This window comes from Hemitrygon akajei, chromosome 1 (genome assembly GCF_048418815.1).
Source record: "Hemitrygon akajei chromosome 1, sHemAka1.3, whole genome shotgun sequence".
NCBI lineage: Eukaryota > Metazoa > Chordata > Chondrichthyes > Myliobatiformes > Dasyatidae > Hemitrygon > Hemitrygon akajei.
In genome coordinates this window covers 143,602,708-143,627,384 of record NC_133124.1, presented here as the reverse complement: position 1 = coordinate 143,627,384, position 24,677 = coordinate 143,602,708, and positions in this window count along the sequence as shown.

Genomic DNA, 24,677 nt, shown 5'->3' with positions numbered 1-24,677 from the left:
AGCATGTATTGCTATTGAACAAAATTAAATTGTACAGTCTTTTCATCTGAATGCATTACTTACTTTTCAGTGTATTTTGTGCTATGTACATGTGCATAACTATACCGGGTGAAGTGTAAGTGAATAGAAACGCAATGATTATAAGTCACTGCAATGGAATACATAAAGAAAAGTGGAATTCAAGAAGCAACTACATGGCATTTACATTGGAACAGCCTTTAGCTTTGTATTGCTTGGAAACACTGAAGTTCTATTATATGTAATTGCTTATATTGCTGAGTGTACTTTCACCATCCTCAGTAGCACACTCATAGATATGGTTGTAGACTACTCCTAATCATATGGAAAGTATATTGTAATGGTTTAAATCAAGGTAGCATGTAGTGCTATTGAGCAAGATTAAATTGTACACATTTTCCATCTGAATGCCTTACTTGCAATTCAGTTGATTTTGTGCTATGTACATGTGCATGTCTATACCAGGTGAAGTGTAAGTGAATAGAAACACAATGAAAACAAGTCACTGCAATGGAATACATGAAGTAAAGTGGAATTCAAGAAGCAGCTACATGGCATTTACATTGGAACAGCATTTAGCTTTGTACTGCTTTGATACACTGAAGTTCTATTATGTGTAATTAGTGACATTGCTGAGTGTACCTTCACCAACTTCAGTAGCACACTCATAAATATGGTTGTAGACTACTAATCATATGGAAAGTATATTATAAAGGTTCAAATCAAGTTAGCATGTAGTGCTATTGAGCAAAATTAAATTGTACGCTCTTTTCAGCTGAATGCATTACTTACTATTCAGTGTATTTTGTACTATATACATGTGCATAACTATACTGGGTGAACTGTAAGTGAATAGAAACAGAATGAATACGAGTCACTGCAATGGAATACATGAAGTAAAGTGGAATTCAAGAAGCAACTAAATGGCATTTAGATTGGAAAAGCCTTTAGCTTTGTATTGCTTGGAAACACTGAAGTTCTATTATATGTAATTGCTTATATTGCTGAGTGTACTTTCACCATCCTCAGTAGCACACTCATAGATATGGTTGTAGACTACTCCTAATCATATGGAAAGTATATTATAATGGTTTAAATCAAGGTAGCATGTAGTGCTATTGAGCAAAATTAAATTGTACACACTTTCAGGTTAATGCATTACTTGCAATTCAGTGTATTTTGTGCTATGTACATGTCCATGTCTATACCAGGTGAAGTGTATGTGAATAGAAACACAATGAAAACAAGTCACTGCAACGGAATACATAAAGTAAAGTTGAATTCAAGAAGCAACTACATTGCATTTACATTGGAACTGCCTTTCGCCTTGTACTGCTTTGATACACTGAAGTTCTATTATGTGTAATTCGTGACATTGCTGAGTGTACCTTCACCAACTTCAGTAGCACACTCATAAATATGGTTGTAGACTACTCCTAATCATATGGAAAGGAAATTATAAGGTTTTAAATCAAGATAGCAGGTATTGATATTGAACAAAATTAAATTGTACACACTTTTCTGCTGAATGCATTACTTGCAATTCAGTGTATTTTGTGCTATGTACATTTGCATAACTATACCGGGTGAAGTGTAAGTGAATAGAAACGCAATGATTACAAGTCACTGCAATGGAATACATAAAGTAAAGTGGAATTCAAGAAGCAACTACATGGCATTTACATTGGAACAGCCTTTAGCTTTGTATTGCTTGGAAACACTGAAGTTCTATTATATGTAATTGCTTATATTGCTGAGTGTACCTTCACCAACCTCAGTTGCACACTCATAAATATGGTTGTAGACTACTCCTAATGATATGGAAAGTATATTATAATGGTTTAAATCAAGTTAGCATGTAGTGCTATTGAGCAAAATTAAATTGTACACACTTTCCAGCTGAATGCATTACTTGCAATTCGGTGTATTTTGTGCTATGTACATGTGCATGTCTATACCAGCTGAAGTGTAAGTGAATAGAAACACAATGAAAACAAGTCACTGCAAAGGAATACATAAATTAAAGTGGAATTCAAGAAGCAACTACATTGCATTTACATCTGAACTGCCTTTCGCTTTGTACTGCTTTGATACATTGAAGTTCTATTATGTGTAATTGGTGACATTGCTGAGTGTACCTTCACCAACTTCAGTAGCACACTCATAAATATGGTTGTAGACGACTCCTAATGATATGGAAAGTATATTATAATGGTTTAAATCAAGTTAGCATGTAGTGCTATTGAGCAAAATTAAATTGTACACTCTTTTCAGCTGAATGCATTACTTACTATTCAGTGTATTTTGTGCTATGTACATGTGCATAACTATACTGGGTGAACTGTAAGTGAATAGAAACAGAATGAATACGAATCACTGCAATGGAATACATAAAGTAAAGTGGAATTCAAGAAACAACTAAATGGCATTTAGATTCTAAAAGCCTTTAGCTTTGTATTGCTTGGTAGCACTGAAGTTCTATTATATGTAATTGCTTATATTGCTGAGTATACCTTCACCAACCTCAGTTGCACACTCATAAATATGGTTGTAGACTACTCCTAATCATATGGAAAGGAAATTATAAGGTTTTAAATCAAGATAGCAGGTATTGATATTGAACAAAATTAAATTGTACACACTTTTCTGCTGAATGCATTACTTGCAATTCAGTGTATTTTGTGCTATGTACATGTGCATGTCTATACCAGGTGAAGTGTATGTGAATAGAAACACAATGAAAACAAGTCACTGCAATGGAATACATAAAGTAAAGTTGAATTCAAGAAGCAGCTACATGGCATTTACATTGGAACAGCCTTTAGCTTTGTACTGCTTTGATACACTGAAGTTCTATTATGTGTAATTGGTGACATTGCTGAGTGTACCTTCACCAACTTCAGTAGCACACTCATAAATATGGTTTTAGACTACTCCTAATCATATTGAAAGTATATTATAAAGGTTTAAATCAAGTTAGCATGTAGTGCTATTGAGCAAAATTAAATTGTGCGCTCTTTTCAGCTGAATGCATTACTTACTATTCAGTGTATTTTGTGCTATATACATGTGCATAACTATACCGGGTGAAGTGTAAGTGAATAGAAACGCAATGATTACAAGTCACTGCAATGGAATACATAAATAAAGTGGAATTCAAGAAGCAACTACATGGCATTTACATTGGAACAGCCTTTAGCTTTGTATTGCTTGGAAACACTGAAGTTCTATTATGTGTAATTGGTGACATTGCTGAGTGTACCTTCACCAACTTCAGTAGCACACTCATAAATATGGTTGTAGCCTAATACTAATCATATGGAAAGTATATTTTAAAGGTTTAAATCAAGTTAGCATGTAGTGCTATTGAGCAAAATTAAATTGTACGCTCTTTTCAGCTGAATGCATTACTTACTTTTCAGTGTATTTTGTGCTATGTACATGTGCATAACTATACCGGGGGAAGTGTGTGAATAGAAACGCAATGATTATAAGTCACTGCAATGGAATACATAAAGAAAAGTGGAATTCAAGAAGCAGCTACATGGCATTTACATTGGAACAGCATTTAGCTTTGTACTGCTTTGATACACTGAAGTTCTATTATGTGTAATTGGTGACATTGCTGAGTGTACCTTCACCAACTTCAGTAGCACACTCATAAATATGGTTGTAGCCTACTCCTAATCATATGGAAAGGAAATTATATGTTTTTAAATCAAGATAGCAGGTATTGATATTGAACAAAATTAAATTGTACACACTTTTCTGCTGAATGCATTACTTGCAATTCAGTGTATTTTGTGCTATGTACATTTGCATAACTATACCGGGTGAAGTGTAAGTGAATAGAAACGCAATGATTACAAGTCACTGCAATGGAATACATAAAGTAAAGTGGAATTCAAGAAGCAACTACATGGCATTACATTGGAACAGCCTTTAGCTTTGTATTGCTTGGAAACACTGAAGTTCTATTATATGTAATTGCTTATATTGCTGAGTGTACCTTCACCAACCTCAGTTGCACACTCATAAATATGGTTGTAGACTACTCCTAATGATATCGAAAGTATATTATAATGGTTTAAATCAAGTTAGCATGTAGTGCTATTGAGCAAAATTAAATTGTACACACTTTCCAGCTGAATGCATTACTTGCAATTCAGTGTATTTTGTGCTATATACATCTGCATAACTATACTGGGTGAACTGTAAGTGAATAGAAACAGAATGAATACGAGTCACTGCAATGGAATACATGAAGTAAAGTGGAATTCAAGAAGCAACTAATTGGCATTTAGATTGGAAAAGCCTTTAGCTTTGTATTGCTTGGAAACACTGAAGTTCTATTATATGTAATTGCTTATATTGCTGAGTGTACCTTCACCAACCTCAGTAGCCTACTCATAGATATGGTTGTAGACTACTCCTAATCATATGGAAAGTATATTATAAAGGTTTAAATCAAGATAGCATGTATTGCTATTGAACAAAATTAAATTGTACAGTCTTTTCATCTGAATGCATTACTTACTTTTCAGTGTATTTTGTGCTATGTACATGTGCATAACTATACCGGGTGAAGTGTAAGTGAATAGAAACGCAATGATTATAAGTCACTGCAATGGAATACATAAAGAAAAGTGGAATTCAAGAAGCAACTACATGGCATTTACATTGGAACAGCCTTTAGCTTTGTATTGCTTGGAAACACTGAAGTTCTATTATATGTAATTGCTTATATTGCTGAGTGTACTTTCACCATCCTCAGTAGCACACTCATAGATATGGTTGTAGACTACTCCTAATCATATGGAAAGTATATTGTAATGGTTTAAATCAAGGTAGCATGTAGTGCTATTGAGCAAGATTAAATTGTACACATTTTCCATCTGAATGCCTTACTTGCAATTCAGTGTATTTTGTGCTATGTACATGTGCATGTCTATACCAGGTGAAGTGTAAGTGAATAGAAACACAATGAAAACAAGTCACTGCAATGGAATACATGAAGTAAAGTGGAATTCAAGAAGCAGCTACATGGCATTTACATTGGAACAGCATTTAGCTTTGTACTGCTTTGATACACTGAAGTTCTATTATGTGTAATTAGTGACATTGCTGAGTATACCTTCACCAACCTCAGTTGCACACTCATAAATATGGTTGTAGACTACTCCTAATCATATGGAAAGGAAATTATAAGGTTTTAAATCAAGATAGCAGGTATTGATATTGAACAAAATTAAATTGTACACACTTTTCTGCTGAATGCATTACTTGCAATTCAGTGTATTTTGTGCTATGTACATTTGCATAACTATACCGGGTGAAGTGTAAGTGAATAGAAACGCAATGATTACAAGTCACTGCAATGGAATACATAAAGTAAAGTGGAATTCAAGAAGCAACTACATGGCATTTACATTGGAACAGCCTTTAGCTTTGTATTGCTTGGAAACACTGAAGTTCTATTATATGTAATTGCTTATATTGCTGAGTGTACCTTCACCAACCTCAGTTGCACACTCATAAATATGGTTGTAGACTACTCCTAATGATATGGAAAGTATATTATAATGGTTTAAATCAAGTTAGCATGTAGTGCTATTGAGCAAAATTAAATTGTACACACTTTCCAGCTGAATGCATTACTTGCAATTCGGTGTATTTTGTGCTATGTACATGTGCATGTCTATACCAGCTGAAGTGTAAGTGAATAGAAACACAATGAAAACAAGTCACTGCAAAGGAATACATAAATTAAAGTGGAATTCAAGAAGCAACTACATTGCATTTACATCTGAACTGCCTTTCGCTTTGTACTGCTTTGATACATTGAAGTTCTATTATGTGTAATTGGTGACATTGCTGAGTGTACCTTCACCAACTTCAGTAGCACACTCATAAATATGGTTGTAGACGACTCCTAATGATATGGAAAGTATATTATAATGGTTTAAATCAAGTTAGCATGTAGTGCTATTGAGCAAAATTAAATTGTACACTCTTTTCAGCTGAATGCATTACTTACTATTCAGTGTATTTTGTGCTATGTACATGTGCATAACTATACTGGGTGAACTGTAAGTGAATAGAAACAGAATGAATACGAATCACTGCAATGGAATACATAAAGTAAAGTGGAATTCAAGAAACAACTAAATGGCATTTAGATTCTAAAAGCCTTTAGCTTTGTATTGCTTGGTAGCACTGAAGTTCTATTATATGTAATTGCTTATATTGCTGAGTATACCTTCACCAACCTCAGTTGCACACTCATAAATATGGTTGTAGACTACTCCTAATCATATGGAAAGGAAATTATAAGGTTTTAAATCAAGATAGCAGGTATTGATATTGAACAAAATTAAATTGTACACACTTTTCTGCTGAATGCATTACTTGCAATTCAGTGTATTTTGTGCTATGTACATGTGCATGTCTATACCAGGTGAAGTGTATGTGAATAGAAACACAATGAAAACAAGTCACTGCAATGGAATACATAAAGTAAAGTTGAATTCAAGAAGCAGCTACATGGCATTTACATTGGAACAGCCTTTAGCTTTGTACTGCTTTGATACACTGAAGTTCTATTATGTGTAATTGGTGACATTGCTGAGTGTACCTTCACCAACTTCAGTAGCACACTCATAAATATGGTTTTAGACTACTCCTAATCATATTGAAAGTATATTATAAAGGTTTAAATCAAGTTAGCATGTAGTGCTATTGAGCAAAATTAAATTGTGCGCTCTTTTCAGCTGAATGCATTACTTACTATTCAGTGTATTTTGTGCTATATACATGTGCATAACTATACCGGGGGAAGTGTGTGAATAGAAACGCAATGATTATAAGTCACTGCAATGGAATACATAAAGAAAAGTGGAATTCAAGAAGCAGCTACATGGCATTTACATTGGAACAGCATTTAGCTTTGTACTGCTTTGATACACTGAAGTTCTATTATGTGTAATTGGTGACATTGCTGAGTGTACCTTCACCAACTTCAGTAGCACACTCATAAATATGGTTGTAGCCTACTCCTAATCATATGGAAAGGAAATTATATGTTTTTAAATCAAGATAGCAGGTATTGATATTGAACAAAATTAAATTGTACACACTTTTCTGCTGAATGCATTACTTGCAATTCAGTGTATTTTGTGCTATGTACATTTGCATAACTATACCGGGTGAAGTGTAAGTGAATAGAAACGCAATGATTACAAGTCACTGCAATGGAATACATAAAGTAAAGTGGAATTCAAGAAGCAACTACATGGCATTACATTGGAACAGCCTTTAGCTTTGTATTGCTTGGAAACACTGAAGTTCTATTATATGTAATTGCTTATATTGCTGAGTGTACCTTCACCAACCTCAGTTGCACACTCATAAATATGGTTGTAGACTACTCCTAATGATATCGAAAGTATATTATAATGGTTTAAATCAAGTTAGCATGTAGTGCTATTGAGCAAAATTAAATTGTACACACTTTCCAGCTGAATGCATTACTTGCAATTCAGTGTATTTTGTGCTATATACATCTGCATAACTATACTGGGTGAACTGTAAGTGAATAGAAACAGAATGAATACGAGTCACTGCAATGGAATACATGAAGTAAAGTGGAATTCAAGAAGCAACTAATTGGCATTTAGATTGGAAAAGCCTTTAGCTTTGTATTGCTTGGAAACACTGAAGTTCTATTATATGTAATTGCTTATATTGCTGAGTGTTCCTTCACCAACCTCAGTAGCCTACTCATAGATATGGTTGTAGACTACTCCTAATCATATGGAAAGTATATTATAAGGGTTTAAATCAAGATAGCATGTATTGCTATTGAACAAAATTAAATTGTACAGTCTTTTCATCTGAATGCATTACTTACTTTTCAGTGTATTTTGTGCTATGTACATGTGCATAACTATACCGGGTGAAGTGTAAGTGAATAGAAACGCAATGATTATAAGTCACTGCAATGGAATACATAAAGAAAAGTGGAATTCAAGAAGCAACTACATGGCATTTACATTGGAACAGCCTTTAGCTTTGTATTGCTTGGAAACACTGAAGTTCTATTATATGTAATTGCTTATATTGCTGAGTGTACTTTCACCATCCTCAGTAGCACACTCATAGATATGGTTGTAGACTACTCCTAATCATATGGAAAGTATATTGTAATAGTTTAAATCAAGGTAGCATGTAGTGCTATTGAGCAAGATTAAATTGTACACATTTTCCAACTGAATGCCTTACTTGCAATTCAGTTGATTTTGTGCTATGTACATGTGCATGTCTATACCAGGTGAAGTGTAAGTGAATAGAAACACAATGAAAACAAGTCACTGCAATGGAATACATGAAGTAAAGTGGAATTCAAGAAGCAGCTACATGGCATTTACATTGGAACAGCATTTAGCTTTGTACTGCTTTGATACACTGAAGTTCTATTATGTGTAATTAGTGACATTGCTGAGTGTACCTTCACCAACTTCAGTAGCACACTCATAAATATGGTTGTAGACTACTCCTAATCATATGGAAAGTATATTATAAAGGTTCAAATCAAGTTAGCATGTAGTGCTATTGAGCAAAATTAAATTGTACGCTCTTTTCAGCTGAATGCATTACTTACTATTCAGTGTATTTTGTACTATATACATGTGCATAACTATACTGGGTGAACTGTAAGTGAATAGAAACAGAATGAATACGAGTCACTGCAATGGAATACATGAAGTAAAGTGGAATTCAAGAAGCAACTAAATGGCATTTAGATTGGAAAAGCCTTTAGCTTTGTATTGCTTGGAAACACTGAAGTTCTATTATATGTAATTGCTTATATTGCTGAGTGTACTTTCACCATCCTCAGTAGCACACTCATAGATATGGTTGTAGACTACTCCTAATCATATGGAAAGTATATTATAATGGTTTAAATCAAGGTAGCATGTAGTGCTATTGAGCAAAATTAAATTGTACACACTTTCAGGTTAATGCATTACTTGCAATTCAGTGTATTTTGTGCTATGTACATGTCCATGTCTATACCAGGTGAAGTGTATGTGAATAGAAACACAATGAAAACAAGTCACTGCAACGGAATACATAAAGTAAAGTTGAATTCAAGAAGCAACTACATTGCATTTACATTGGAACTGCCTTTCGCCTTGTACTGCTTTGATACACTGAAGTTCTATTATGTGTAATTCGTGACATTGCTGAGTGTACCTTCACCAACTTCAGTAGCACACTCATAAATATGGTTGTAGACTACTCCTAATCATATGGAAAGGAAATTATAAGGTTTTAAATCAAGATAGCAGGTATTGATATTGAACAAAATTAAATTGTACACACTTTTCTGCTGAATGCATTACTTGCAATTCAGTGTATTTTGTGCTATGTACATTTGCATAACTATACCGGGTGAAGTGTAAGTGAATAGAAACGCAATGATTACAAGTCACTGCAATGGAATACATAAAGTAAAGTGGAATTCAAGAAGCAACTACATGGCATTTACATTGGAACAGCCTTTAGCTTTGTATTGCTTGGAAACACTGAAGTTCTATTATATGTAATTGCTTATATTGCTGAGTGTACCTTCACCAACCTCAGTTGCACACTCATAAATATGGTTGTAGACTACTCCTAATGATATGGAAAGTATATTATAATGGTTTAAATCAAGTTAGCATGTAGTGCTATTGAGCAAAATTAAATTGTACACACTTTCCAGCTGAATGCATTACTTGCAATTCGGTGTATTTTGTGCTATGTACATGTGCATGTCTATACCAGCTGAAGTGTAAGTGAATAGAAACACAATGAAAACAAGTCACTGCAAAGGAATACATAAATTAAAGTGGAATTCAAGAAGCAACTACATTGCATTTACATCTGAACTGCCTTTCGCTTTGTACTGCTTTGATACATTGAAGTTCTATTATGTGTAATTGGTGACATTGCTGAGTGTACCTTCACCAACTTCAGTAGCACACTCATAAATATGGTTGTAGACGACTCCTAATGATATGGAAAGTATATTATAATGGTTTAAATCAAGTTAGCATGTAGTGCTATTGAGCAAAATTAAATTGTACACTCTTTTCAGCTGAATGCATTACTTACTATTCAGTGTATTTTGTGCTATGTACATGTGCATAACTATACTGGGTGAACTGTAAGTGAATAGAAACAGAATGAATACGAATCACTGCAATGGAATACATAAAGTAAAGTGGAATTCAAGAAACAACTAAATGGCATTTAGATTCTAAAAGCCTTTAGCTTTGTATTGCTTGGTAGCACTGAAGTTCTATTATATGTAATTGCTTATATTGCTGAGTATACCTTCACCAACCTCAGTTGCACACTCATAAATATGGTTGTAGACTACTCCTAATCATATGGAAAGGAAATTATAAGGTTTTAAATCAAGATAGCAGGTATTGATATTGAACAAAATTAAATTGTACACACTTTTCTGCTGAATGCATTACTTGCAATTCAGTGTATTTTGTGCTATGTACATGTGCATGTCTATACCAGGTGAAGTGTATGTGAATAGAAACACAATGAAAACAAGTCACTGCAATGGAATACATAAAGTAAAGTTGAATTCAAGAAGCAGCTACATGGCATTTACATTGGAACAGCCTTTAGCTTTGTACTGCTTTGATACACTGAAGTTCTATTATGTGTAATTGGTGACATTGCTGAGTGTACCTTCACCAACTTCAGTAGCACACTCATAAATATGGTTTTAGACTACTCCTAATCATATTGAAAGTATATTATAAAGGTTTAAATCAAGTTAGCATGTAGTGCTATTGAGAAAAATTAAATTGTGCGCTCTTTTCAGCTGAATGCATTACTTACTATTCAGTGTATTTTGTGCTATATACATGTGCATAACTATACCGGGTGAAGTGTAAGTGAATAGAAACGCAATGATTACAAGTCACTGCAATGGAATACATAAATAAAGTGGAATTCAAGAAGCAACTACATGGCATTTACATTGGAACAGCCTTTAGCTTTGTATTGCTTGGAAACACTGAAGTTCTATTATGTGTAATTGGTGACATTGCTGAGTGTACCTTCACCAACTTCAGTAGCACACTCATAAATATGGTTGTAGCCTAATACTAATCATATGGAAAGTATATTTTAAAGGTTTAAATCAAGTTAGCATGTAGTGCTATTGAGCAAAATTAAATTGTACGCTCTTTTCAGCTGAATGCATTACTTACTTTTCAGTGTATTTTGTGCTATGTACATGTGCATAACTATACCGGGGGAAGTGTGTGAATAGAAACGCAATGATTATAAGTCACTGCAATGGAATACATAAAGAAAAGTGGAATTCAAGAAGCAGCTACATGGCATTTACATTGGAACAGCATTTAGCTTTGTACTGCTTTGATACACTGAAGTTCTATTATGTGTAATTGGTGACATTGCTGAGTGTACCTTCACCAACTTCAGTAGCACACTCATAAATATGGTTGTAGCCTACTCCTAATCATATGGAAAGGAAATTATATGTTTTTAAATCAAGATAGCAGGTATTGATATTGAACAAAATTAAATTGTACACACTTTTCTGCTGAATGCATTACTTGCAATTCAGTGTATTTTGTGCTATGTACATTTGCATAACTATACCGGGTGAAGTGTAAGTGAATAGAAACGCAATGATTACAAGTCACTGCAATGGAATACATAAAGTAAAGTGGAATTCAAGAAGCAACTACATGGCATTACATTGGAACAGCCTTTAGCTTTGTATTGCTTGGAAACACTGAAGTTCTATTATATGTAATTGCTTATATTGCTGAGTGTACCTTCACCAACCTCAGTTGCACACTCATAAATATGGTTGTAGACTACTCCTAATGATATCGAAAGTATATTATAATGGTTTAAATCAAGTTAGCATGTAGTGCTATTGAGCAAAATTAAATTGTACACACTTTCCAGCTGAATGCATTACTTGCAATTCAGTGTATTTTGTGCTATATACATCTGCATAACTATACTGGGTGAACTGTAAGTGAATAGAAACAGAATGAATACGAGTCACTGCAATGGAATACATGAAGTAAAGTGGAATTCAAGAAGCAACTAATTGGCATTTAGATTGGAAAAGCCTTTAGCTTTGTATTGCTTGGAAACACTGAAGTTCTATTATATGTAATTGCTTATATTGCTGAGTGTACCTTCACCAACCTCAGTAGCCTACTCATAGATATGGTTGTAGACTACTCCTAATCATATGGAAAGTATATTATAAAGGTTTAAATCAAGATAGCATGTATTGCTATTGAACAAAATTAAATTGTACAGTCTTTTCATCTGAATGCATTACTTACTTTTCAGTGTATTTTGTGCTATGTACATGTGCATAACTATACCGGGTGAAGTGTAAGTGAATAGAAACGCAATGATTATAAGTCACTGCAATGGAATACATAAAGAAAAGTGGAATTCAAGAAGCAACTACATGGCATTTACATTGGAACAGCCTTTAGCTTTGTATTGCTTGGAAACACTGAAGTTCTATTATATGTAATTGCTTATATTGCTGAGTGTACTTTCACCATCCTCAGTAGCACACTCATAGATATGGTTGTAGACTACTCCTAATCATATGGAAAGTATATTGTAATGGTTTAAATCAAGGTAGCATGTAGTGCTATTGAGCAAGATTAAATTGTACACATTTTCCATCTGAATGCCTTACTTGCAATTCAGTGTATTTTGTGCTATGTACATGTGCATGTCTATACCAGGTGAAGTGTAAGTGAATAGAAACACAATGAAAACAAGTCACTGCAATGGAATACATGAAGTAAAGTGGAATTCAAGAAGCAGCTACATGGCATTTACATTGGAACAGCATTTAGCTTTGTACTGCTTTGATACACTGAAGTTCTATTATGTGTAATTAGTGACATTGCTGAGTATACCTTCACCAACCTCAGTTGCACACTCATAAATATGGTTGTAGACTACTCCTAATCATATGGAAAGGAAATTATAAGGTTTTAAATCAAGATAGCAGGTATTGATATTGAACAAAATTAAATTGTACACACTTTTCTGCTGAATGCATTACTTGCAATTCAGTGTATTTTGTGCTATGTACATTTGCATAACTATACCGGGTGAAGTGTAAGTGAATAGAAACGCAATGATTACAAGTCACTGCAATGGAATACATAAAGTAAAGTGGAATTCAAGAAGCAACTACATGGCATTTACATTGGAACAGCCTTTAGCTTTGTATTGCTTGGAAACACTGAAGTTCTATTATATGTAATTGCTTATATTGCTGAGTGTACCTTCACCAACCTCAGTTGCACACTCATAAATATGGTTGTAGACTACTCCTAATGATATGGAAAGTATATTATAATGGTTTAAATCAAGTTAGCATGTAGTGCTATTGAGCAAAATTAAATTGTACACACTTTCCAGCTGAATGCATTACTTGCAATTCGGTGTATTTTGTGCTATGTACATGTGCATGTCTATACCAGCTGAAGTGTAAGTGAATAGAAACACAATGAAAACAAGTCACTGCAAAGGAATACATAAATTAAAGTGGAATTCAAGAAGCAACTACATTGCATTTACATCTGAACTGCCTTTCGCTTTGTACTGCTTTGATACATTGAAGTTCTATTATGTGTAATTGGTGACATTGCTGAGTGTACCTTCACCAACTTCAGTAGCACACTCATAAATATGGTTGTAGACGACTCCTAATGATATGGAAAGTATATTATAATGGTTTAAATCAAGTTAGCATGTAGTGCTATTGAGCAAAATTAAATTGTACACTCTTTTCAGCTGAATGCATTACTTACTATTCAGTGTATTTTGTGCTATGTACATGTGCATAACTATACTGGGTGAACTGTAAGTGAATAGAAACAGAATGAATACGAATCACTGCAATGGAATACATAAAGTAAAGTGGAATTCAAGAAACAACTAAATGGCATTTAGATTCTAAAAGCCTTTAGCTTTGTATTGCTTGGTAGCACTGAAGTTCTATTATATGTAATTGCTTATATTGCTGAGTATACCTTCACCAACCTCAGTTGCACACTCATAAATATGGTTGTAGACTACTCCTAATCATATGGAAAGGAAATTATAAGGTTTTAAATCAAGATAGCAGGTATTGATATTGAACAAAATTAAATTGTACACACTTTTCTGCTGAATGCATTACTTGCAATTCAGTGTATTTTGTGCTATGTACATGTGCATGTCTATACCAGGTGAAGTGTATGTGAATAGAAACACAATGAAAACAAGTCACTGCAATGGAATACATAAAGTAAAGTTGAATTCAAGAAGCAGCTACATGGCATTTACATTGGAACAGCCTTTAGCTTTGTACTGCTTTGATACACTGAAGTTCTATTATGTGTAATTGGTGACATTGCTGAGTGTACCTTCACCAACTTCAGTAGCACACTCATAAATATGGTTTTAGACTACTCCTAATCATATTGAAAGTATATTATAAAGGTTTAAATCAAGTTAGCATGTAGTGCTATTGAGCAAAATTAAATTGTGCGCTCTTTTCAGCTGAATGCATTACTTACTATTCAGTGTATTTTGTGCTATATACATGTGCATAACTATACCGGGGGAAGTGTGTGAATAGAAACGCAATGATTATAAGTCACTGCAATGGAATACATAAAGAAAAGTGGAATTCAAGAAGCAGCTACATGGCATTTACATTGGAACAGCATTTAGCTTTGTACTGCTTTGATACACTGAAGTTCTATTATGTGTAATTGGTGACATTGCTGAGTGTACCTTCACCAACTTCAGTAGCACACTCATAAATATGGTTGTAGCCTACTCCTAATCATATGGAAAGGAAATTATATGTTTTTAAATCAAGATAGCAGGTATTGATATTGAACAAAATTAAATTGTACACACTTTTCTGCTGAATGCATTACTTGCAATTCAGTGTATTTTGTGCTATGTACATTTGCATAACTATACCGGGTGAAGTGTAAGTGAATAGAAACGCAATGATTACAAGTCACTGCAATGGAATACATAAAGTAAAGTGGAATTCAAGAAGCAACTACATGGCATTACATTGGAACAGCCTTTAGCTTTGTATTGCTTGGAAACACTGAAGTTCTATTATATGTAATTGCTTATATTGCTGAGTGTACCTTCACCAACCTCAGTTGCACACTCATAAATATGGTTGTAGACTACTCCTAATGATATCGAAAGTATATTATAATGGTTTAAATCAAGTTAGCATGTAGTGCTATTGAGCAAAATTAAATTGTACACACTTTCCAGCTGAATGCATTACTTGCAATTCAGTGTATTTTGTGCTATATACATCTGCATAACTATACTGGGTGAACTGTAAGTGAATAGAAACAGAATGAATACGAGTCACTGCAATGGAATACATGAAGTAAAGTGGAATTCAAGAAGCAACTAATTGGCATTTAGATTGGAAAAGCCTTTAGCTTTGTATTGCTTGGAAACACTGAAGTTCTATTATATGTAATTGCTTATATTGCTGAGTGTTCCTTCACCAACCTCAGTAGCCTACTCATAGATATGGTTGTAGACTACTCCTAATCATATGGAAAGTATATTATAAGGGTTTAAATCAAGATAGCATGTATTGCTATTGAACAAAATTAAATTGTACAGTCTTTTCATCTGAATGCATTACTTACTTTTCAGTGTATTTTGTGCTATGTACATGTGCATAACTATACCGGGTGAAGTGTAAGTGAATAGAAACGCAATGATTATAAGTCACTGCAATGGAATACATAAAGAAAAGTGGAATTCAAGAAGCAACTACATGGCATTTACATTGGAACAGCCTTTAGCTTTGTATTGCTTGGAAACACTGAAGTTCTATTATATGTAATTGCTTATATTGCTGAGTGTACTTTCACCATCCTCAGTAGCACACTCATAGATATGGTTGTAGACTACTCCTAATCATATGGAAAGTATATTGTAATAGTTTAAATCAAGGTAGCATGTAGTGCTATTGAGCAAGATTAAATTGTACACATTTTCCAACTGAATGCCTTACTTGCAATTCAGTTGATTTTGTGCTATGTACATGTGCATGTCTAGACCAGGTGAAGTGTAAGTGAATAGAAACACAATGAAAACAAGTCACTGCAATGGAATACATGAAGTAAAGTGGAATTCAAGAAGCAGCTACATGGCATTTACATTGGAACAGCATTTAGCTTTGTACTGCTTTGATACACTGAAGTTCTATTATGTGTAATTAGTGACATTGCTGAGTGTACCTTCACCAACTTCAGTAGCACACTCATAAATATGGTTGTAGACTACTCCTAATCATATGGAAAGTATATTATAAAGGTTCAAATCAAGTTAGCATGTAGTGCTATTGAGCAAAATTAAATTGTACGCTCTTTTCAGCTGAATGCATTACTTACTATTCAGTGTATTTTGTACTATATACATGTGCATAACTATACTGGGTGAACTGTAAGTGAATAGAAACAGAATGAATACGAGTCACTGCAATGGAATACATGAAGTAAAGTGGAATTCAAGAAGCAACTAAATGGCATTTAGATTGGAAAAGCCTTTAGCTTTGTATTGCTTGGAAACACTGAAGTTCTATTATATGTAATTGCTTATATTGCTGAGTGTACTTTCACCATCCTCAGTAGCACACTCATAGATATGGTTGTAGACTACTCCTAATCATATGGAAAGTATATTATAATGGTTTAAATCAAGGTAGCATGTAGTGCTATTGAGCAAAATTAAATTGTACACACTTTCAGGTTAATGCATTACTTGCAATTCAGTGTATTTTGTGCTATGTACATGTCCATGTCTATACCAGGTGAAGTGTATGTGAATAGAAACACAATGAAAACAAGTCACTGCAACGGAATACATAAAGTAAAGTTGAATTCAAGAAGCAACTACATTGCATTTACATTGGAACTGCCTTTCGCCTTGTACTGCTTTGATACACTGAAGTTCTATTATGTGTAATTCGTGACATTGCTGAGTGTACCTTCACCAACTTCAGTAGCACACTCATAAATATGGTTGTAGACTACTCCTAATCATATGGAAAGTATATTATAGTTTAAATCAAGTTAGCATGTAGTGCTATTGAGCAGAATTAAATTGTACCCACTTTTCAGCTGAATGCATTACTTACTATTCAGTGTATTTTGTGCTATATACATGTGCATAACTATACTGGGTGAACTGTAAGTGAATAGAAACATAATGAATACGAGTCACTGCAATGGAATACATAAAGTAAAGTGGAATTCAAGAAGCAACTAAATGGCATTTAGATTGGAAAAGCCTTTAGCGTATTGCTTGGAAACACTGAAGTTCTATTATATGTAATTGCTTATATTGCTGAGTATACCTTCACCAACCTCAGTTGCACACTCATAAATATGGTTTTAGACTACTCCTAATCATATGGAAAGGAAATTATAAGGGTTTAAATCAAGATAGCAGGTATTGATATTGAACAAAATTAAATTGTACACACTTTTCTGCTGAATGCATTACTTGGAATTCAGTGTATTTTGTGCTATGTACATTTGCATAACTATACCTGGTGAAGTGTAAGTGAATAGAAACGCAATGATTACAAGTCACTGCAATGGAATACATAAAGTAAAGTGGAATTCAAGAAGCAACTACATGGCATTTACATTGGAACAGCCTTTAGCTTTGTATTGCTTGGAAGCACTGAAGTTCTATTATATGTAATTGCTTATATTGCTGAGTATACCTTCACCAACCTCAGTTGCACACTCATAAATATGGTTGTAGACTACTCCTAATCATATGGAAAGGAAATTATAAGGTTTTAAATCAAGATAGCAGGTATTGATATTGAACAAAATTAAATTGTACACACTTTTCTGCTGAATGCATTACTTGCAATTCAGTGTATTTTGTGCTATGTACATTTGCATAACTATACCGGGTGAAGTGTAAGTGAATAGAAACGCAATGATTACAAGTCACTGCAATGGAATACATAAAGTAAAGTGGAATTCAAGAAGCAACTACATGGCATTTACATTGGAACAGCCTTTAGCTTTGTATTGCTTGGAAGCACTGAAGTTCTATTATATGTAATTGCTTATATTGCTGAGTATACCTTCACCAACCTCAGTTGCACACTCATAAATATGGTTGTAGACTACTCCTAATCATATGGAAAGGAAATTATAAGGTTTTAAATCAAGATAGCAGGTATTGATATTGAACAAAATTAAATTGTACACACTTTTCTGCTGAATGCATTACTTGCAATTCAGTGTATTTTGTGCTATGTACATTTGCATAACTATACCGGGTGAAGTGTAAGTGAATAGAAACGCAATGATTACAAGTCACTGCAATGGAATACATAAAGTAAAGTGGAATTCAAGAAGCAACTACATGGCATTTACATTGGAACAGCCTTTAGCTTTGTATTGCTTGGAAACACTGAAGTTCTATTATATGTAATTGCTTATATTGCTGAGTGTACCTTCACCAACCTCAGTTGCACACTCATAAATATGGTTGTAGACTACTCCTAATGATATGGAAAGTATATTATAATGGTTTAAATCAAGTTAGCATGTAGTGCTATTGAGCAAAATTAAATTGTACACACTTTCCAGCTGAATGCATTACTTGCAATTCGGTGTATTTTGTGCTATGTACATGTGCATGTCTATACCAGCTGAAGTGTAAGTGAATAGAAACACAATGAAAACAAGTCACTGCAAATGAATACATAAAGTAAAGTTGAATTCTAGAAGCAGCTACATTGTATTTACATTCGTACTGCCTTTAGCTTTATATTGCTTTGAATCACTGAAGTTCTATTATGTGTAATTGGTGACATTGCTGAGAGTAACTTCACCAACTTCAGTAGCACATCATAAATATGGTTGTAGACTACTCTAAATCATATGGAAAGTGATTTATAAGGGTTTAAATCAAGTTAGCATGCAGTGCAATTGAGTAAAATTAAATTGTACACTCTTTTCAGCTGAATGCATTACTTACTATTCAGTGTATTTTGTGCTATGTACATGTGCATAACTATACTGAATGAAGTGTAAGTGAATAGAAACGCAATGATTACAAGTCACTGCAATGGAATACATAAATAAAGTGGAATTCAAGAATCAAATACATGGCATTTACATTGGAACAGCCTTTAGCTTTGTATTGCTTGGAAACACTGAAGTTCTATTAAATGTAATTGCTGATATTGTTGAGTGTACCTTCTAAAGTTAGAGGAGTTATATTAAGTAATGTCACCATTTAACATTATTGGCACTTTCTAAGAAAAAGTAAGCTGATGGATGTTGCAATGTACCAGGTATATGGTAGGTTCCTGATTTCAGCTTTATGTTCAAAGATCCATGGTTCTGACTAGTATTCATGCCGGTTCACTTCCTCTTCAATAGTTTTGAACACATACATAGCACATCATGCTCAGAACAGAATGTAATGTATTCATCTCAACATAGTGTACTGTTGAAATTTGCCAATGAGTACGGTGCTTAAAGATGATATAACGCTTTTTAATTTACTTTGCATCTGATTTGGAGTTGTCTGCAACTTTTTCTTTGAGAGTGCTACTAAAGTTAGAGGAGTTACATTAAGTAATATCACCATTTAACATTATAGTCTTTAGTAATTTCTAAGAAAAAGAAAGCTGATGGATGTTGCAATGTACCAGGTACGTGGTAGGTTCCTGATTTCAACTTTATGTTCAATAGTCCATGGTTCTGACTAGTATTCATGCCGGTTCACTTCATTTTCAATAGCTTTGAACACATACATAACGGATCATGCTCAGAACAGAACGTAATGTATTCATCTCAACAGAGTGTACTGTTGAAATTTGCCAAAGAGTACGGTGCTTTAAGATGATATAATGCATTTTAATTTACTTTGCATCTGATTTAGAGTTGTCTGCAACATATTCTTTGAGAGTGCTACTAAAGTTAAAGTTACCCTAAGCGCTACTAAAGATAAAGCAAGTAAAATCTATGTGGTAGGTGCCTGATTTCAGCTTTATCTTGAGTAGTCCATAGTTCTGACCAGTATTCATGCCGTTTCTATTCAGTTACACCTGACTCTAAATAGTTATGTGCACATACATAACACATCATGCTCAGAATAGAATGTAACGTATTCATCTCAATAGATTCTACAGTTCAAATTTGCCCAAGAGTAGTGTGATTCAACATGATCTAAAGCATTTCATTTTACTTACCATATGTCATATTCTCTGCACACTATTCTTTCAGAGTGCTACTAAATTTAGAGGAGTTACATTAAGCAATCTCAGCATTTAACATTATTAGCACTTTTTAAGAAAAAGAAAGCTGATGGATGTTGCAATGTACCAGGTACGTGGTAGGTTCCTGATTTCAACTTTATGTTCAATAGTCCATGGTTCTGACTAGTATTCATGCCGGTTCACTTCATTTTCAATAGTTTTGAACACATACATAACAGATCATGCTCAGAACAGAATGTAATGTATTCATCTCAATAGATTCTACTGTTCAAATTTGCCCAAGAGTAGTGTGATTTAACATGATGTAAAGCATTTTATGTGATTTAACATGATGTAAAGCAATTTATTTTACTTACCATATGACATAGAGTTCTCTGCACACTATTCTTTCTGAGTGCTACTAAAGTTAGAGAAGTTTCATTAAGTAATATCACCGTTTAACATTATAGTCTTTTGCACTTTCTAAGAAAACGAAAGCTGATGGATGTTGCAATGTACCAGGTATGTGGTAGGTTCCTGATTTCAGCTTTATGTTCAATAGTCAATGGTTCTGACTAGTATTCTTGCCGTTTCTATTCAGTTACACCTCACTCTGAATAGTTATGTGCAAATACATAACACATCCTGCTCAGAATAGAATGTAATGAATTCAGCTCAATAGATTCTACTGTTCAAATTTGCCCACGAGAAGTGTGATTTAACATGATGTAAAGCATTTTATTTTACTTACCGTATGACATAGAGTTCTCTGCACACTATTCTTTCAGAGTTCTACTAAAGTTAGAGAAGTTACATTAAGTAATATCACCATTTAACATTATAGTGTTTAGCACTTTCTAAGAAAAAGAAAGCTGATGGATGTTGTAATGTACCAGGTATGTGGTAGGTTCCTGATTTCGGCTTTATGTTCAATAGTCCATGGTTCTGACTAGTATTCATGCTGGTTCACTTCATTTTCAATAGTTTTGAACACATACATAACACATCCTGCTCAGAACAGAACGTAATGTATTCATCTCAACAGAGTGTACTGTTGAAATTTGCCAGAGAGTACGGTGCTTTAAGATGATATAATGCATTTTAATTTACTTTGCATCTGATTTAGAGTTGTCCTCCACATATTCTTTGAGAGTGCTACTAAAGTTAGAGAAGTTACCCTAAGCGCTACTAAAGATAGAGCAAGTAAAATCTATGTGGTAGGTGCCTGATTTCAGCTTTATCTTGAGTATTCCATGGTTCTGACTAGTATTCATGCCGTTTCTATTCAGTTACACCTCACTCTGAATAGTTATGTGCACATACATAACACATCATGCTCAAAATAGAATGTAATGTATTCATCTCAATAGATTCTACTGTTCAAATTTGCACAAGAGTAGTGTGATTTAACATGATGTAACGCATTTTATTTTACTTACCATATGACATAGAGCTCTGCACACTATTCTTTCAGAGTGCTACTAAAGTTAGAGAAGTTACATTAAGTAATATCACCATTTAACATTATAGTCTTTAGCACTTTCTAAGAAAAAGAAAGCTGATGGATGTTGCAATGTACCAGGTACGTGGTAGGGTCGTGATTTCAACTTTATGTTCAATAGTCCATGGTTCTGACTAGTATTCATGCCGGTTCACTTCATTTTCAATAGCTTTGAACACATACATAACGGATCATGCTCAGAACAGAACGTAATGTATTCATCTCAACAGAGTGTACTGTTGAAATTTGCCAAAGAGTACGGTGCTTTAAGATGATATAATGCATTTTAATTTACTTTGCATCTGATTTAGAGTTGTCTGCAACGTATTCTTTGAGAGTGCTACTAAAGTTAGAGAAGTTACCATAAGCGCTACTAAAGATAGAGCAAGTAAAATCTATGTGGTAGGTTCCTGATTTCAACTTTATGTTCAATAGTCCATGGTTCTGACTAGTATTCATGCCGGTTCACTTCATTTTCAATAGTTTTGAACACATACATAACACATCATGCTCAGAACAGAATGTAATGTATTCATCTCAATAGATTCTACTGTTCAAATTTGCCCAAGAGTAGTGTGATTTAACATGATGTAAAGCATTTTATGTGATTTAACATGATGTAAAGCATTTTATGTTACTTACCATATGACATAGAGTTCTTGCACACTATTCTTTCTGAATGCAACTAAAGTTAGAGAAGTTTCATTAAGTAATATCACCGTTTAACATTATAGTCTTAGCACTTTCTAAGAAAACGAAAGCTGATGGATGTTGCAATGTACCAGGTATGTGGTAGGTTCCTGATTTCAGCTTTATGTTCAATAGTCCATGGTTCTGACTAGTATTCCTGCCGTTTCTATTCAGTTACACCTCACTCTGAATAGTTATGTGCAAATACATAACACATCCTGCTCAGAATAGAATGTAATGAATTCAGATCAATAGATTCTACTGTTCAAATTTGCCCACGAGGTGTGATTTAACATGATGTAAAGCATTTTATTTTACTTAACGTATGACATAGAGTTCTCTGGACACTATTCTTTCAGAGTGCTACTAAAGTTAGAAAAGTTACATTAAGTAATATCAGCATTTAACATTATAGTCTTTAGCACTTTCAAAGAAAAAGAAAGCTGATGGATGTTGTAATGTACCAGGTATGTGGTAGGTTCCTGATTTCGGCTTTATGTTCAATAGTCCATGGTTCTGACTAGTATTCATGCTGGTTCACTTCATTTTCAATAGTTTTGAACACATACATAACACATCCTGCTCAGAACAGAACGTAATGTATTCATCTCAACAGAGTGTACTGTTGAAATTTGCCAAAGAGTACGGTGCTTTAAGATGATATAATGCATTTTAATTTACTTTGCATCTGATTTAGAGTTGTCCTCCACATATTCTTTGAGAGTGCTACTAAAGTTAGAGAAGTTACCCTAAGCGCTCCTAAAGATAGAGCAAGTAAAATCTATGTGGTAGGTGCCCGCTTTCAGCTTTATCTTGAGTATTCCATGGTTCTGACTAGTATTCATGCCGTTTCTATTCAGTTACACCTGACTCTACATTGTTATGTGCACATACATAACACATCATGCTCAGAATAGAATGTAATGTATTCATCTCAATAGATTCTACTGTTCAAATTTGCCCATTAGTTGTGTGATTTAACATGATGTAAAGCATTTTATGTGATTTAACATGATGTAAAGCAATTTATTTTACTTACCATATTACATAGAGTTCTCTGCACACTATTCTTTCAGAGTGCTACTAAAGTTAGAGATGTTTCATTAAGTAATATCACCGTTTAACATTATAGTCTTTAGCACTTTCTAAGAAAACGAAAGCTGATGGATGTTGCAATGTTCCAGGTATGTGGTAGGTTCCTGATTTAAGCTTTATGTTCAATAGTCCATGGTTCTGACTAGTATTCTTGCCGTTTCTATTCAGTTACACCTCACTCTGAATAGTTATGTGCAAATACATAACACATCCTGCTCAGAATAGAATGTAATGAATTCAGCTCAATAGATTCTACTGTTCAAATTTGCCCACGAGGTGTGATTTAACATGATGTAAAGCATTTTATTTTACTTAACGTATGACATAGAGTTCTCTGGACACTATTCTTTCAGAGTGCTACTAAAGTTAGAAAAGTTACATTAAGTAATATCAGCATTTAACATTATAGTCTTTAGCACTTTCAAAGAAAAAGAAAGCTGATGGATGTTGTAATGTACCAGGTATGTGGTAGGTTCCTGATTTCGGCTTTATGTTCAATAGTCCATGGTTCTGACTAGTATTCATGCTGGTTCACTTCATTTTCAATAGTTTTGAACACATACATAACACATCCTGCTCAGAACAGAACGTAATGTATTCATCTCAACAGAGTGTACTGTTGAAATTTGCCAAAGAGTACGGTGCTTTAAGATGATATAATGCATTTTAATTTACTTTGCATCTGATTTAGAGTTGTCCTCAACGTATTCTTTGAGAGTGCTACTAAAGTTAGAGAAGTTTCCCTAAGCGCTACTAAAGATAGAGCAAGTAAAATCTATGTGGTAGGTGCCTGATTTCAGCTTTATCTTGAGTAGTCCATGGTTCTGACTAGTATTCATGCCGTTTCTATTCAGTTACACCTCACTCTTAATAGTTATGTGCAAATACATAACACATCCTGCTCAGAATAGAATGTAATGAATTCATTTCAATAGATTCTACTGTTCAAATTTGCCCAAGAGTAGTGTGATTTAACATGATGTAAAGCATTTTATGTGATCT